At 44.2% G+C, this 17,312-nt stretch overlaps 1 protein-coding gene across 3 annotated transcripts in view; it reads left to right on the top strand.

The window, feature by feature from the left end:
- Positions 1-17,312, top strand: part of rrh (retinal pigment epithelium-derived rhodopsin homolog) — a 200,405-nt gene that overhangs the window by 87,320 nt on the left and 95,773 nt on the right. The window contains exon 1 of one of the 3 annotated variants that reach the window (XM_077538868.1): positions 9,979-10,250. The exons of 1 other annotated variant lie outside the window; for it this stretch is intronic. The gene's annotated coding sequence lies outside the window, so the exon portion shown is untranslated. Of the gene's footprint in view, positions 1-9,978; positions 10,289-17,312 lie in introns of those variants that run through there. One more of the 3 variants, XM_077538867.1, reaches the window with a different exon arrangement.

Here is a 17,312-nt window from a genome sequence, read left to right as displayed (position 1 = left end):
ACAAGCTTGGTTTTGAAGTCTATCTGTTTTTCAAGTGCTCGATTGACTCGAGTCACATGGACTAGTTGGTTCATTTGGGAATGAAGATCAAGGCTGCGCTGGTATAAGTCGTTGCGACTGGAAGCATGATCAATGCATGCATACTGTAATGACAAAGCATTCAATGAAAATCAGTCATGTTAGATTCCATGATTCTAAATAGCAGAGGTAACGTGTTGGTGCAAAACGTTGTGGTCGTGTTGCATGTTACTCAATGGCTGTGTGTGTCAAAACGAGTTTATTTGAAAGAATATACAAATATATACACACGGACATATATATTTATACAGTATAACAGTACCGCATGTATTGGTTTTAAGGAAAGAGTTGAAAAGCAGTGTTCAGAAAAAAGCATAAGACGCACAAAGTACCATTTCACTACATGTAATAAGTTGTCAAGTAGACATGTGAATTAAGTGGTTAAGATAGTGGCTACTGTGCAAGTAAGCTTCAATTGTCTCTAAAGGGTTAGCATATGTGTTCTACATGATATCAATGGCTAGACGTGCTCGTGGAGAAACATTACAAACAGAAAAACACACTAAAGGTGCCTTTAACAAACCTGTTAATAAATGAGAACTTAATACATATATGTATGGCATACTGTATATGATTGAGAAAGTTGTCCTGTTTAGTTTATGTATTGTATACTTACGGAAAAAAGTTGGCAATCTTTGCGTATGGAGATGATTAGAGGGTCTTTATCAAAAGAGAATTTGCTTGGTGATTTGTTCATGTTCTGTAGAAAAGCAAAGGAGTAGAAATAAATACAGTATCATACTTCATAAACATACAAGAAATTTGTAGCTGTATTAACCATTGTTGGTATTTGAAGTGATAATTTAGGAATAGAAGTGTAGTGATTGCAGAATTTATAGAGTGCTTACCTTGTATGACTTTGTAGATGGAAATGTCTTTTGTTGAAAGAGCTCTTTGTTGTCTACTATATATGCAAGGACAAGCATAAGTAGGTGTGGTTATGAAGTACTTGACCATTGAAATAAAGCAGTGGTATCAAATGTATGGACCGTGGTTTGGCTCAGGCCTGCAAAGGGGTTTAATGTGGCACAAGAGATAATCTTGTAAGGTACAAAAAATAATAATAATATAATAGGTATGCCTCTGAGTTTTCACAAATCTAGGTCAAGTCAAGTCATCTTTAGTTATTTCGCGCTTGAATCATCCAATCGGAAATGCTCCATAAAAAATGTATAGAGGGTGCGATTTATTGCAAATTGCACAAGAAATCTCTAAAAATTCATGTTAATGACAAGTCTGATGTGTGTGCAAAGTTTCACGAGTTTTCACACATGTATAGATAAAAAAAAAAACAAAGCAGCACTTTACTTGGCAACCAATGCATCGCTATAGCAGCAGCGTGCGACAAAATAAAAAACTTTCGATAAATTTGCATCTTAAACATCTTAAGATGAAACACACCAAGTTTGAACACGGTCGGATGAATTTTGTAGGAGGAGTTAAAATATGACCCCTAAAAAAGGCCACAAAAAAAGGCTACAAATCCCATCATAAATCAAAATGGCGGACTTCCTGTTTGGTTTAGCACATGGTTCCAAGAGACTTTTTTGTACATCGTGGGCTCTTATGTATGCCTCTAAATTATCATAGCGCTAGGTGAAACGTACAACCGGGAATGCTTCGTTAAAGAGGAGTTTTTTAGCTCAAAATGTGATGCCCGGCCCCTACGGGACTTCCTGTTGGGTTTAGCACATGGCACCAAGAGACTTTTTTTGTACATCGTGGGCTGTTACATTTGTCTCCAAATTTTCGTAGCTCTAGCTGCTTCGTACAACTGGGAATGCTTCATTAAGAAGGAATTTTTTCCTTTGCAAACTGTGCATGCCACGGCAACAGCGTGCGACAAAATAAAAAGCTTTCAATAACTTTTCATCTTCAACATCTTAAGATGAATCACACCAAGTTTGGAGATGATCGGATAAACTCTGTAGGAGGAGTTCGTTAAAATAAGACCCCAATGAAATGGCCCAAAAAATGGCAACACGTTCCAAAGTAAATCAAAATGGCGGACTTCCTGTTTGGTTTAGCATATGGTTCAAAAAGAGTTTTTTGTACCTTGAGGGCTGTTACATATGTCTTCAAATATTGGTAACTCTAGGTGAAATGTACAGCCGGGAATGCTTCATTAAGTTAGAATTTTGAAACACAAAATTTGATGCCTCGCCTCTGGCGGACTTCCTGTTAGGTTTAGCATATGGCACCAACAGGCTTTTTTGTAGATCATAGTCTGTTACATATGTGTACCAATTTTCGTAGCTCTAGATTAAACGTACCACCGGCAATGCTTCGTTAAGTAAGAATTTTGAAACTGTAAATTTGATGCCCCGCCACCGTCATATAGTATGTCAAAAACTTTAGATTTTTTACCATGATGTTGTCCCAGGTGTTGAGATGGTACAGCCCAAGTTTGAAGTCAATTGGGTTAACCGTGTAGGAGAAGCGGGCAAAAGTATGACCCCTGTAAATGTGCAAAAATGGGCCAAAATTGGACATTCAAATACTCATACCTCACTTCCTGTCTATTTTAGGGTACACATATCAAAGAGGTTTTTGTTCATCTGGATGTGCTACAGGTGCCACACAATTTTCGTAGCCATAGGACAATCGTCGCGGGACAGGGATCCGTTAAACCTATGTAGGTGGCGCTACAGAGCCATTTTTCTGTTATCATGTATGGCGACTTTAAAATATCAAATTTTTCGCCAGACCCGATCTGCGTGTAAAGTTTGGTGAGTTTTCGTTCATGTTTAGTGCCTCAAAAATGTGGTTGTTTGCGGAAAAGAATAATAACAAAGAAAAAGAAGAAGAAGAAGAAGAAGAAGAACTAGAGCTGCGAGCAGCTATAAAGGGCCCTCGCAACCCGTGCCATCCATCCATCCATCTTCTTCCGCTTATCCGGGGTCGGGTCGCGGGGGCAGCAGCTTCAGGAGGGAAACCCAGACTTCCCTCTCCCCAGCCACTTCAACCAGCTCCTCCGGTGGGAGATCTGATCTGTGTGCAAAATTTTGTGCGTTTTTGCCCATGTTTAGACTCTCTAAAAAAAAATTCTTTGCAAACAATGCATCGCTACAGCAAAAGCGTGTGACAAAATAAAAAATTTCAATAACTTTTCATCTTAAATATCTTAAGATGAAACATGCCAGGGGCGGCACGGTAGTCGAGTGGTTAGCACGTCCGCTTCCCAGTTCTGAGGTCTCCGGTTCGAGTCCAGGCTCGGACCTTCCTGGGTGGAGTTTGCATGTTCTCCCCGTGCCCGCGTGGGTCTTCTCCGGGTACTCCGGTCTCCTCCCACATTCCAAAGACATGCATGGCAGGTTAATTGGGCGCTCCGAATTGTCCCTAGGTGTGCTTGTGAGTGTGGAAGGTTGTTCGTCTCTGTGTGCCCTGCGATTGGTTGGCAACCGGTCCAGGGTGTCCCCCGCCTACTGCCCAGAGCCAGCTGAGATAGGCGCCAGCAGCCCCCGCGACCCTTGTGAGGAATAAGCGGTCAAGAAAATGGATGGATGGATGGATGGATGAAACATGCCAAAGAATGAAGATGATGTGATAAGTTTTGCAGAAAATATGACCCCTATAAAAGGCCCCAAAAAGTGGCTACAAATACCAAAGTAAATCAAAATGGCAGACTTCCTGTTTAGTTCAGCATATGGTTCCAAGAGACTTTTTTGTACATCGTGGGCTCTTATGTATGCCTCCAAATTATCATAGCTCTAGGTGAAACGTACAACCGGGAATGCTTCGTTAAAGAGGAGGGGTTTTTTTTAGCACAAAATGTGATGCCCGGCCCCTGGGGGACTTCCTGTTGGGTTTAGTACATGGCACCAAGAGACTTTTTTTGTACATCGTGGGCTGTTACATATGTCTCCAAATTTTCGCAGCTCGAGCTGCTTCGTACAACTGGGAATGCTTCATTAAGAAGGATTTTTTTTCCTTTGCAAACAAGTGCATGCCACGACAACAGCGTGCGACGAAATAAAAAGCTTTCAATAAATTTGCATCGTCAACATCTTAAGATGAATCACACCAAGTTTGAAGATGATCAGATAAACTCTATAGGAGGAGTTCGTTAAAATAAGACCCCTATGAAATGGCCAAAAAAATGGCAACACGTTTCAAAGTAAATCAAAATGGCGGACTTCCTGTTGGGGTTAGCATATGTTTCAAAAAGGGTTTTTTGTACCTCGAGGCCTGTTACATATGTCTTCAAATTTTGGTAACTCTAGGTAGAACGTACAACCGGGAATGCTTCATTAAAGAGGTGTTTTTTAGCTCAAAATGTGATGCCCGGCCCCTGGGGGACTTCCTGTTGGGTTTAGCACATGGCACCAAGAGAATTTTTTGTACATCTTGGGCTGTTACATATGTCTACAAATTTTCGTAGCTCTAGCTGCTTCGTACAACTGGGAATGCTTCATTAAGAAGGATTTTTTTTCCTTTGCAAAAAGTGCATGCCACGACAACAGCGTGTGACGAAATAAAAAACTTTCAATTACTTTTCATTGTCAACATCTTAAGATGAATCACACCAAGTTTGAAGATGATCGGATAAACTCTGTAGGAGGAGTTTGTTAAAATATGACCCCTATGAAATGGCCCAAAAAAATGGCAACACATTCCAAAGTAAATCAAAATGGCGGACGTCCTGTTAGGTTTAGCATATGGTTCAAAAAGAGTTTTTTGTACCTCGAGGGCTGTTATATACCTCTACAAATGTTGGTAACTCTATGTGAAACGTACAGCCGGGTATGCTTTGTAAAAGAGGAGTTTTTTAGCTCAAAATGTGATGCCCGGCCCCTGGGGGACTTCCTGTTGGGTTTAGCACAGGGCACCAAGAGACTTTTTTGTCCATCTTGGGCTGTTACATATGTCTACAAATTTTCGTAGCTCTAGCTGCTTCGTACAAATGGGAATGCTTCTTTAAGGATATTTTTTTCCTTTAAAAACAGTGCATGCCATGACAACAGCGTGCGACGAAATACAAAGCTTTCAATAACTTTTCATCTTCAACATCTTAAGATGAATCACACCAAGTTTGAAGATGATCGGATAAACACTGTAGGAGGAGTTCGTTAAAATAAGACCCCAATGAAATGGCCAAAAAAATGGCAACACGTTCCAAAATAAATCAAAATGGTGGACTTCCTGTTAGGTTTAGCATATGGTTCAAAAAGAGTTTTTTGTAGGTCATAGCCTGTTACATATGTGTACCAATTTTCGTAGCTCTAGATTAAACGTACAACCGGCAATGCTTCGTGAAGTAAGAATTTTTAAACTCTAAATTTGATGCGCCGCCGCCGTCATATAGTATATCAAAAACTTTTCATTTTTCACAATGATATGTTGTCCCAGGTGTTGAGATGGTACATCCCAAGTTTGAAGTCAATCGGGTTAACCGTGTAGGAGAAGCGGGCAAAAGTATGACCCCTGTAAATGTGCAAAAATTGGCAAGAATTGGACATTTAAATACTCATACCTCACTTTCTGTCTATTTTAGGGTACACACTTCAAAGAGGTTTTTGTTCATTGGGATGTGCTACAGGTGCCACACAATTTTCCTAGCCGTCGGACAATCGTAGCGGGACAGGGATCCGTTTAACCTATGTAGGGGGCGCTAAGGAGACATTTTTCTGTTATCATGTATGGCGACTTTAAAATATCAAATTTTTCGCCAGGCCTGATGTGCGTGTAAAGTTTGGTGAGTTTTCGGTCACGTTTAGTGTCTCAAAAATGCGATTGTTTGCGGAGAATAATAATAATAATAATAATAATAATAACTAGAGCTGCGAGCAGCTATAAAGGGCCCTCGCAACCCGGGCCACGTTGGGGTATTTGCACGTCGGGGTACTGGCATGTTGGGGTACTGTCAAATAAGAAACCATCTAAATTGTAAACGTTTTTGCCATGCTTTGTGTTTGTAAAGGTTCATGGAAAGGCCAAAAATGATGCACAATTAACAAAATAAAATCAAAATGGATTGGCACATGGCTATATAGAATACTTTTTGAATATATTCGGCATGCCTGCCAATATTCACACATCTAGCTGAATCATATAAACGGAAAGACTTAATAAAAATGTCTAAAGGGCGCTATTGAGCCATTTATTACAATTGCACAACAAATATCTAAATAAAATATTCATGTTCCAGACAGGTCTGGTGTGTGTGCAAAGTTTTGTGTGTTTTCGCCCATATTTAGACTCTCAAAGAAGCATTTTTCTTCACAAACAATGCATGGCTAGAGCAAAGGCGTGTGACAAAATAAAAAAATTCAATAACTTTTCATCTTAAATATCTTAAGATGAAACACGAATGAAAGAAGACGATCTGATAAGTTCTGTTGAAAATATGACCCCTATAAAAGGCCCCAAAAAATGGCTACAAATACCAAAGTAAATCCAAATGGCAGACTTCCTGTTTGATTCAGCATATGGCTTTAGAAACCTTTTTGTAAGTCTTAGGCTGATAGGTATCCCAATTTTTACAAATCTAGCTGAATCATAAAATACAAAACATTTGCAAAAGCTTCATAAAAATGTCTAGAGGGCGCTATTGAACCATCCATCCATCCATCCATTTTCTTGACCGCTTATTCCTCACAAGGGTCGCGGGGGCTGCTGGCGCCTATCTCAGCGGGCTCTGGGCAGTAGGCGGGGGACACCCTGGACTGGTTGCCAACCAATCGCAGGGCACACAGAGACGAACAACCATCCACACTCACACGCACACCTAGGGACAATTCGGAGCGCCCAATTAACCTGCCATGCATGTCTTTGGAATGTGGGAGGAGACCGGACGCTATTGAACCATGTATTGCAAATTGAATAAGAAATCTCTAAAATATTCATGCTTATGACAAGCCTGATGTGTGTGTAAAGTTTCATGAGTTTTTGCACATGTTTAGACCAAAAAAAAAAAGCATTATTTTACTTGGCAAACAATGCATCACCATGACAATGGCGTGCGACAAAATAAATAACTTTCGATAACTTTGCATCTTAAACATCTTAAGATGAAGCACACCAAGTTTAAAGACAGTCGGATAAATTTTGTAGGAGGAGTCCGTTAAAATATGACCCCGAAAAAAGGCCACAAAAAATGGCTACAAATCCCAACGTAAATCAAAATGGCGGACTTCCTGTTTGGTTTAGCAGATGGTTCCAAGAGACTTTTTTGTACATCGTGGGCTCTTATGTATGCCTCTAAATTATCATAGCGCTAGGTGAAACGTACAACCGGGAATGCTTCGTTAAAGATTTTTTTAGCTCAAAATGTGATGCCCGGCCCCTACGGGACTTCCTGTTGGGTTTAGCACATGGCACCAAGAGACTTTTTTGTACATCGTGGGCTGTTACATGTGTCTCCAAATTTTCGTAGCTCTAGCTGCTTCGTACAACTGGGAATGCTTCATTAAGAAGGAATTTTTTCCTTTGCAAACTGTGCATGCTACGGCAACAGCGTGCGACGAAATAAAAAGCTTTCAATAACTTTTCATCTTCAACATCTTAAGATGAATCACACAAAGTTTGGAGATGATCGGATAAACTCTGTAGGAGGAGTTCGTTAAAATAAGACCCCTATGAAATGGCCCAAAAAATGGCAACACGTTCCAAAGTAAATCAAAATGGCGGACTTCCTGTTCGGTTTAGCATATGGTTCAAAAAGAGTTTTTTGTACCTTGAGGGCTGTTACATATGTCTTAAAATTTTGGTAACTCTAGGTGAAATGTACAGCCGGGAATGCTTCATTAAGTAAGAATTTTGAAACACAAAATTTGATGCCTCGCCTCTGGCGGACTTCCTGTTAGGTTTAGCATATGGCACCAACAGGCTTTTTTGTAGATCATAGTCTGTTACATATGTGTACCAATTTTCGTAGCTCTAGATTAAACGTACCACCGGCAATGCTTCGTTAAGTAAGAATTTTGAAACTGTAAATTTGATGCCCCGCCACCGTCATATAGTATGTCAAAAACTTTAGATTTTTTACCATGATGTTGTCCCAGGTGTTGAGATGGTACAGCCCAAGTTTGAAGTCAATCGGGTTAACCGTGTAGGAGAAGCGGGCAAAAGTATGACCCCTGTAAATGTGCAAAAATGGGCCAAAATTGGACATTCAAATACTCATACCTCACTTCCTGTCTATTTTAGGGTACACATATCAAAGAGGTTTTTGTTCATCTGGATGTGCTACAGGTGCCACACAATTTTCGTAGCCATAGGACAATCGTAGCGGGACAGGGATCCGTTTAACCTATGTAGGTAGCGGTCGCTGCTCGGGCCCTAATAAGAAGAATTCCTACAAAAACAATAGGGCCTCGCAGCGGCACCGCCGCCGCCGCTGCTCGGGCCCTAATAAGAATTCCTTCAGGAACAATAGGGACCTTGCAGCGGTCGCTGCTTGGGCCCTAATAATAATAATAATAAGAAGAATTCCTACAAAAACAATAGGGCCTCGCAGCGGCACCGCCGCCGCCGCTGCTCGGGCCCTAATAATAATAATAAGAATTCCTACAAAAACAATAGGGCCTCGCAGCGGCACCGCCGCCGCCCCTGCTCGGGCCCTAATAATAATAAGAAGAATTCCTACAAAAACAATAGGGCCTCGCAGCGGCACCGCCGCCGCCGCTGCTCGGGCCCTAATAAGAAGAATTCCTACAAAAACAATAGGGCCTCGCAGCGGCACCGCCGCCGCCGCTGCTCGGGCCCTAATAAGAATTCCTTCAGGAACAATAGGGACCTCGCAGCGGTCGCTGCTCGGGCCCTAATAAGAAGAATTCCTACAAAAACAATAGGGCCTCGCAGCGGCACCGCCACCGCCGCTGCTCGGGCCCTAATAAGAATTCCTTCAGGAACAATAGGGACCTCGCAGCGGTCGCTGCTCGGGCCCTAATAATAATTTTTACAAAAACAATAGGGACTTCGCAGCGGTCGCTGCTCGGGCCCTAAAAAAACTATACTGGAGAGGAGACTACACAGCTACATTCTGAGAAGCTGACAGAGGGTCTGACGAATCACATTGAGTGGTCGATGGATCGTTCAGCAGTTTCAGACAGCATGTACAAACAAGACCAGCCCCCTCTCTCTAAAAGGAGCCCTATATTGCTTCACTGGAATTGGTGACGAAGCTCAAGGTAGAGTAAAAGCTTATCGTAAAAAATGTGCTTCTAGATGTGATGGAGTCATGACGTTTTTGGCAATACAAGCCTGATAATCAAAATTAATACACCCATTTTCCACAGAAAAGCAAGAGAGGGGCTTTATTAGCTACTCAAAATAGCGAGTAATAACCATAATAGGCGATTACTATCATTATTATTATTAGGCGGAAGTGCAACCCGTCAAAATGACTGCTCTGGGAGATCTAGTTGTTTTAGGATTCTAGTAGTGCTAGTGTTAAAACTATTGTTGTTCCGATACTGGTATCGGCAGAAGTGCCAATACTGCATTAAAACAGTGGTATCGGTATCGGTGACTACTCACAAGTAACATGCCGATACCATTAATTCCAACGCTAATATAGGATTTTGGATGCAGCATCTTGTGTCTTGCTGGTGGCACGACATTCACTGGTATGTGACATGTTCACTGCATGTCGATCTAAGATATCATATTGGCCCTTGAATGCTCTGAACCAATGGCAGGACAGCTTTTTCATGTTGAGGAAAAAAAAAAAACCTTAAAGCCCCAGTGTGTAGCTCACTACCGCCATCTATCGGTCAAACAAGAGAATGCAATGATTTTACTCACACGAACTACGGTGTCCCAGAGAGACCATACTTCGCCAGCCTACCACCAAATTCATCACAACAGAAGCACAAAGACTTCTGGTATTCCCTCAAGTGATGATGTAAGTGCATTGTATTTGTTAAGACATATTGTCCCTAAATTTGTGATTTAGTCATTTAATTTTAGAATTATTATTTTTTTGTGGCATTGTTAGGAAATACTGTACTCCAGCTAATGCTAATGACTAGCTATGTTCATATTTGTTAGTGCAACTAAACCATATAACAGAGAACACACAGTTATGTTATATGTTTTATAGACATTTGGACCATCTCAAAGAGGGCGAGGGAGACGACGAGGAAGACGACGAGGAAGAAAATGCGGTGTCTGTTAATGTACAACGAATTACGTCAGCATGGAGGAAAAAAATCCATTCGAGCATGCATGTGAATGGCTCAAAACATACCTTTGCTTGGAATATGTGGTATTTAAATTGCATCGTTTACTGATATGTTTAGTATATCGTACAAAATAATGGTGTTTGCTAAACTACACATTTGCAACTTAGACTTGTAAATTCTATTCCCTCCCCCCAGTTTCTTGTTGCTACCAACCACTCAGAAAAGTGCTGCTTACAAAAACATTTGAAACCCTTTACTCAGATATTGACTTGTCACCATGGTGAACAATTTCACCTAATAAATATCATGAAGCAACTTAGTTTTGATTGAAGATACAACAGCTTCCTTGTATTTCGATGTGCAGAAATTTACATGGCTTTCAAAAATAGTCTTGCTCATGTAATGTGTGAAATATTATTGAAAGTATGCTGGGTCTACACTCGTCTGGCCTAAATATTCGGTTAGAAAGATTGCAGCGAATCCAGAGATGGGGTTGAGTGTCTTTAATCACCACAATGATGGCAGAACATGGATTTGTTGATTGTTGATGGTATTAAAGTATGAGGTCGTAATATTGATAAATTGTAATGAAGTTGTGGAGTTGTGGTTTTCTATAACAAACAAATTAATGTAAACAATTACAATGAGGTCCATTGAGGCATTGCACTAAACAATATCAATTGTTTCAAGTAATAACAAAATATATCAATGGCACAAAGAATTTTACAATCTTATTTGTACACTAAATAAGGCAGAACACTATTCCGTGTGGTGCAGTCTGTTTACACGAAATATCCACAAGGGCGCGCCAAAGACCACACAATAGACTACAAACTACAGCGTGGATAATGGCGCCGCGGTAAATGTAAACAAAGGCAGAATTCAGGCGTTCTACATGGGTTAGCTCTACTTAGAATTGACAAATGGTACACTTAACTATGAAGAACTAGTTATACTTACAGCGTCAATTACGCACAACAAGCGAGTTAACATGGAAGTCTGATACGGTCGTCTAACTCTGGCCGCTCCTTCCGCGTATTGAACACGAGGATCAGAATGCGCATGTCAATTGGTGCAGGAATAACGTAATCGAGAAGTCTCTTAAAGGGCGCAGCACGTTAGAGCAAGGAAATTTGCAGAGCCGCACACAAATTCAGTCCGTGAATTTGTAATAATCACAAATGTCCCTGCTGTGTCGATTGCAATCCTTCGGCGACTCCGGCAGTGTGATGAGCTTGACTACGGGACGGGTGTATGTAGTCCCTTTAATGTTCACCTCGGTGGCGCGGATCCTGCCGTCGTCGCTGGGGATCACCTTAGTGACTCGTCCTATCGGTCATCGTGCTCTGGGCAGTTGAGGGTCAATCACCATGACCACTTGGTCAGTAGTGAGGTCCGGCCTGGAAGTACTCCATTTCCGTCTTGGATGAAGATTAGGGAGGTAGTTCCGGGTGAAGTGAAGCCAGAAGTGATCTGCTAGTACTTGGCTGTGTCGCCAACGGCGGCGTCCAATCAGGTCGCTGCTTCCATAAACAGCTTGTGGCAAGGATGCATCTCGCCGCCCCATCAACAGGAGGTTAGGTGTTATGGGATCAGGGTCTGCAATGTCAGAAGTGGCATACCCAAGGGGCTTTGAGTTCAGGATGCCCTCCACCTCAATGAGTAAAGTGAGCAGTACGTCTTCTGGAAGAACTCTTTCTTTAAGAACGACTTGCAGAGCAGCTTTGACTGACTTTATCTCCCTCTCACAAATCCCACCAAAATGAGGGGCAAGAGGCAGATTGAACTTAAATGTGATGCTCTGCTCAGCCAACTGCTCCTTCAAAGCTGGCTCCAGGGCCTCAAAGGCTCTCTGCAGTTCTCTGTCCGCACCCTGAAAGTTCGTAGCTCTGTCACAGAGGATCTCATATGGCTTTCCTCTTCTTGCTACAAAGCATCGCAGGGCAAGGAGGAAGGCGTCTGTGTCCATACTGCACAGGAGATCTAGATGCACACACCTCGTAGTAAGGCATTTAAAGAGGATTCCCCATCTCTTCTCCTGTCTGCGGCCAATCTTGACAACATACGGTCCAAAGCAGTCTATACCCGTTGACCAGTAGGGAGGCTTCTGAAGACGGAGACGTGCGGCAGGGAGGTCTGCCACATGTGGTACTGTGGGTTTATTGCGCCATCTCTGGCACTCAGTGCAACTGCGTTGATATTTCTTCACAACTTGTCGTCCGCAAAGAATCCAAAATGTTCGTCTCAATTCAGCGAACACACGATCAGGACCTGGGTGCAGCAGCTTGTGGTCAAATTCTCAAATTATGAGTTGAGTGACAGGGTGGTCTGGTGCCAAAACAATAGGGTAAATGGCATCTTGTAGCTGCTCTGCCTTCCTCAGCCGACCACCGACACGGATCAGGCCCACGGTACTGTCGTACTCTGGACATAGAGCAAGCTGTGAGAACTAAGTGGTTTTCCTGCCTGCAGAGCAGCTAACTCGGCAGGGAAACTCTCCTCCTGCGCCCGTTTGAGAACGATGACTTCTGTATCAATGTGATCTGTGGCAGTCATCTGTGGAGCAGCTGTGAAGGGACAGGAATGTGGCTTGGATCAGCTCGGACCAGGACTTGTACTGAGATGGGTCAGGGTCTGCTGGTGCTACAGTGCCACAGAAGGTCACACGGGTTTCTTCTAGCTGAGTTGAGGTTGTAGAAGGCCTGGCTGGCCATTCACTCGGTGGCAGAGTGAGAAACCTAGGTCCGCATGTCCAGCGGCTTAGTGTGGCTAAGTCCCTGAGGTGCTTGCCACGGGTGATATCGTCAGCTGGGTTATTATCAGATGGTACATACCTCCATACATCTGCTCCTGAATCTCCGCAATGCGTGTTCCCACAAATACCTTGTACTGCTGGGACTCTGACTGGATCCAATGCAGGATAGTGGTTGAATCAGTCCACAGTGTTGTTACATTAAGGGGTAGCGTCAACTCAGTTTGCAAGACCTTGGCGATCTGTGCACCAGATAGAGCAGCACAGAGCTCCAGGTGAGGAATAGACAGCTGCTTCTTTGGCGCTACTCGTGACTGAGCAAACACAAAGGATATCTGGACTGCACTGGTGACATTATGCACTGTTCTAATGTAGGCAACCGCGCCATAGGCTCTCTCCGAGGCATCGGTGAAGATTTGTAGCTCTACAGGATTCTTGGCTGGGAAATCTGTGAGGTAGCATCTGGGCATGGTTATCAACTGTAACTGTGGGAGCTCACTCTCCCAGGTTTGCCAAGCTGATAGAAGTTCATCTGCTTAGGGATCATCCCACTCTCGACCTTTCTTCCAGATGGCTTGAACCAACACTTTAGCGCGTGTTGTATAAGGGATGAGAAAGCCTAGTGCGTCGTATTGACTTGCAAGCACGCGGTACACATGCCTCAGAGTGGGTTCAGCAGGTGAAATTTCCTTGCACCTGTAACTCAAGGTGTCTGTATTGCAGTTCCATTGTAGACACAGGGTAGACTCGATGGGGCCTTCCCTTTGCGCAGACAGCCACAGCTCACAGCTGCTAGACTTGGCTTCCGGCGGTAGGTGGGCTGTAACCTCAAGTTTATTGCAGGCCCACTGTCTTATGTCAAAACCTCCATCAGCTATGAGGGCTCTGAGTTTGTCAATGAACTGTTTAGCTTGTTCTGGTGATGGTAGGGACTGGAGACAGTTGTCGACATAGAACGAATGTAGTACAGAGTTGACTATCTCTTCATTACCTTCACTGTAGTCTTGAACATGGCGCTGCAGTGCATATATGGCGCAACATGGACTGCAAGTCGTGCCGAACGGCAAAACTCGCCATTCGTAAACATCAGGGGTGCGCTCTCTCTCACCATCTCTCCACAGGAAACGGAGAAGCGGCTGGTCTTGAGGAAGTAGGTGCACCTGATGGAACATGCCACGTATGTCTCCACTGATGGCTACAGCATATTCCCGAAATTGCAGGAGCACAGCGAGTAGTGAGGAGCTCAAAGTTGGACCTGGCAGGAGGTTATTATTGAGGCAGGCTCCCTGATGTACAAAGGAACAGTTGAATACAATTCTGGGTTTGCCATTATAAAAAACAAGATGATGTGGCAAAAACCATGATTCATCTGAGCTGTTGACTTGTTCTCGGCTGATTTTCACTGCATAACCAGCCTTCACCAGTTTGTGTATTTCCATATTGTAATCTGACAGCTGTTCTGGGTTGTGTGAGAGGCGGCGCTCGGTGGCTCTGAGTAGAGACATAACCGCGTTGGATGTGGTGTGTAAGAGTGGTGAATTCTTTCGACGCAGAAGTGGAGTAGCGTACCGATTCACACCATCTACCGAAACTCGAACGCTCTTCTGCTCCAACTGTTCTTGGGCTGCTTTATCTTCCCCAGAGCGTGTTGCCTCTTTAGGTGAGCGAAATGGCAGTGTGTCGATCTGCCACAATCTCTCCACATGTTGCTGCAGCTCTTCAGAGGGAGACAGGACTGATAAATGAAGGCAGCTGCTCTCAGTTGAAGGCTGTTGAAGAAAGCTAGCTGGTCCCTGTACTGCCCATCCCAAGGCGGTGCACACAGCTACAGGACAACCGATGGGTCCACACCTGATGGGCCGCTTAGGTGTGATCAGGTGAGGGTTGTCTGACCCGATGAGTACCATGCGCTTGACTTTGTTAAAGGACGGCAGGGGTAGGTCCTTTAAGTAATTATAAGCTCTCTGCAGGAGCTCCGCTGAGCAGGACTGTTCGGCAAGGTTCAATTCGGCAGCTGTGAAAGCATTATTAATGTTGTATTTCATCCTCTTCTTTCTGCGTGTAGAAACATGGAATGACACAGTTGCTCCCTTCACCTGTAATACTTCCTGTCTAATGGTTCTCAGAGGTAGGACTTCTTGTTGTCCGGTGAGGCCTAAATGGCGAATCGCTGTGGGCAGGATGATGGTGCGCTCGGAGCCGTCATCCAACACTGCATGTGTATCCACAAATTTCCTTCCATTATGCAGACGGATGGGTACAACTTTCAACATCACTCTGCCTGAGTAGGTTGCTTGATCGATGTAAGCAACACTGGAGGGAGTACATACAGTTAGTATATTTTTGGTGAGAGCTACTTCATGCAGTACAGGAAGGTGTTTCTCCCCACAGGTGGAGCAGGGTTTTTTCAGTGTACAATTATCGGGTGAATGTCCTCGGCCACATCTCCAGCATTTTCCCCTGTCTTTGATCCAGCTTGCTTTTGGTTCACTGGTAAGCTTGGTGAACTCGACACATGCGTTTAAGTAGTGTTCTTGATTATTGCAGTATGGACAATAGGGTTTGAATCGATCCCGCTTCTTGGTTTGGAGTGGAGGAGCTGATGCTGGTTGTGTCCCAGGGTGCTCCGCACTAGGGTTACTTCCTAGTAACACCGCAGTGGACCTTGGTTTCTGTTGTCGACTGTTCTTTCGTTCCCGGTTGTTTGCATTACTGAACTCAGTGATGTTTGATCCTATGCGACGGGACACTTGGAGTGTTTGTACTTTGCGTTCAAGCCACTCAGCTAAGTCAGGCAGAGTATATGTCTTGTCACTGCCGCTCTGAATTATACCTCTGTTAAAACAACGTTCAGCAAATGAGTCTCGGAAGTGGGGAGGTAACTTGGTGAGCAAAGTGTCAACGTGCGAACCACAACACAGCTCTGCTGATGATGAAGGGCCTTCCATACTGCGTAACATGCCCAGAAGTGTGCCAACTGCAGCCGCGAAGTCCTCAATGTCTTGGTAATCTCCTGATTTCACTGGAGCAGCATTCAGGATGGTTTTCAGTTCTCCTTGAACTAGTTGTCTGGGTTGTCCATACCTCAGCTGGAGGGCTGTCATGGCACTGGTGTATGGAGTGGCACGGTTAATATATCGCTTAGCAATCTGGACTGCCGCAGGGAATGTCAGATGGTCGAGAAGGACTTGATATTTGTAGTCTTCGGTTAAATGGCTATGAGGTCCAATCACACTGTCGAAACCTTTTTTGAGCATGAGAAAGTCACTCTCCTTCCCTGAGCTGAAGATGCACAGCTTTGGCTTGGGGATGCCAAATGAGGATGCGATAGCCATTTCTAGCATATTGGGTGTGTGGACACTGGCAGAGATCTGAGAGGGCTGACAGACGGGTACTGCTGGTGGTGGTGCTGCATGGGAAGTGTATGTAGGAGGATATACAGTCTGTGGCCCAGGCTGAGAAGGGACTGTTGCGGTATATGTTGGAGAGTACGTAGGTGCACTATAGGTAATCGCTGGAGGAGTAATCACATGCTGTGTAGATAAAGCTGGAGGTGTGGTATGGTGCAGAGATGGAAGCAGAGCAGCAGTAGCATCATCTACAGGAGGAGGAGGTGGAGGCCAATAGTCCTCGGGCTCTGCAGGCGGTGCTGGATCTGCTGCATGGAGTGGTGCTGTAGGCACTGCTGGGGTTACAGGAGCTGCCCCTGGTGCTGAAACTGGAACCACTGCTGGCGGGGTCTGCTGAAGCTGTACTGGATTAAGAGGGGTGAGCAGCAGAGGTGATGTAGGAAGTAGAGGAGGTACATGAGGGGTCGGCAAAAGCTGAGGAGACTGGAGTGGAATAACTTGCTCTTGCGGAGGTGAGGTATATCGTGCTTCTGAATTGATGCTCGGACTTGGTGATCTGCAAATTCTCTCAAGATGAGGCAGGCTGCTGTAGTGAGGTTGCTCTGCAGCATAACTGTAGGGATAATAGGGCTGAGCTAAGGCACTATGTGGATGTGGTTGATCTGACGATACTCATCTCCCTTTCTAGCTCTCTCATTTGTCGGCTCATGGCCTGCCAACGTGCCTCCAACAGATGTATTTTGTTTACATTGTTTTCCGCTGGCCGATAAGCTGGTTCTGAAGTAGTAGACCATCTATCTGGGCTTGGTGGAACAACGTATCTTGGTGGCGGAGGTGATACTGGCATCACTGTGGATGGTTGAAGACGTGCTGGTGGGTAGCTTAGTTCAAAGTCCTCCAGATGTCCGGGAATGCGGCGCACTCTGCTGGGACGGGGACTCAAGGGTGGCTGCCCATCATAGAAGTCTCTGGATGTGGCCATAGCGCAGCCCGTGTAGATTCGGC

Source organism: Festucalex cinctus, chromosome 12, assembly GCF_051991245.1.
Source record: "Festucalex cinctus isolate MCC-2025b chromosome 12, RoL_Fcin_1.0, whole genome shotgun sequence".
Classification (NCBI taxonomy): domain Eukaryota; kingdom Metazoa; phylum Chordata; class Actinopteri; order Syngnathiformes; family Syngnathidae; genus Festucalex; species Festucalex cinctus.
This window is presented reverse-complemented; position numbering and strand designations above follow the sequence as displayed.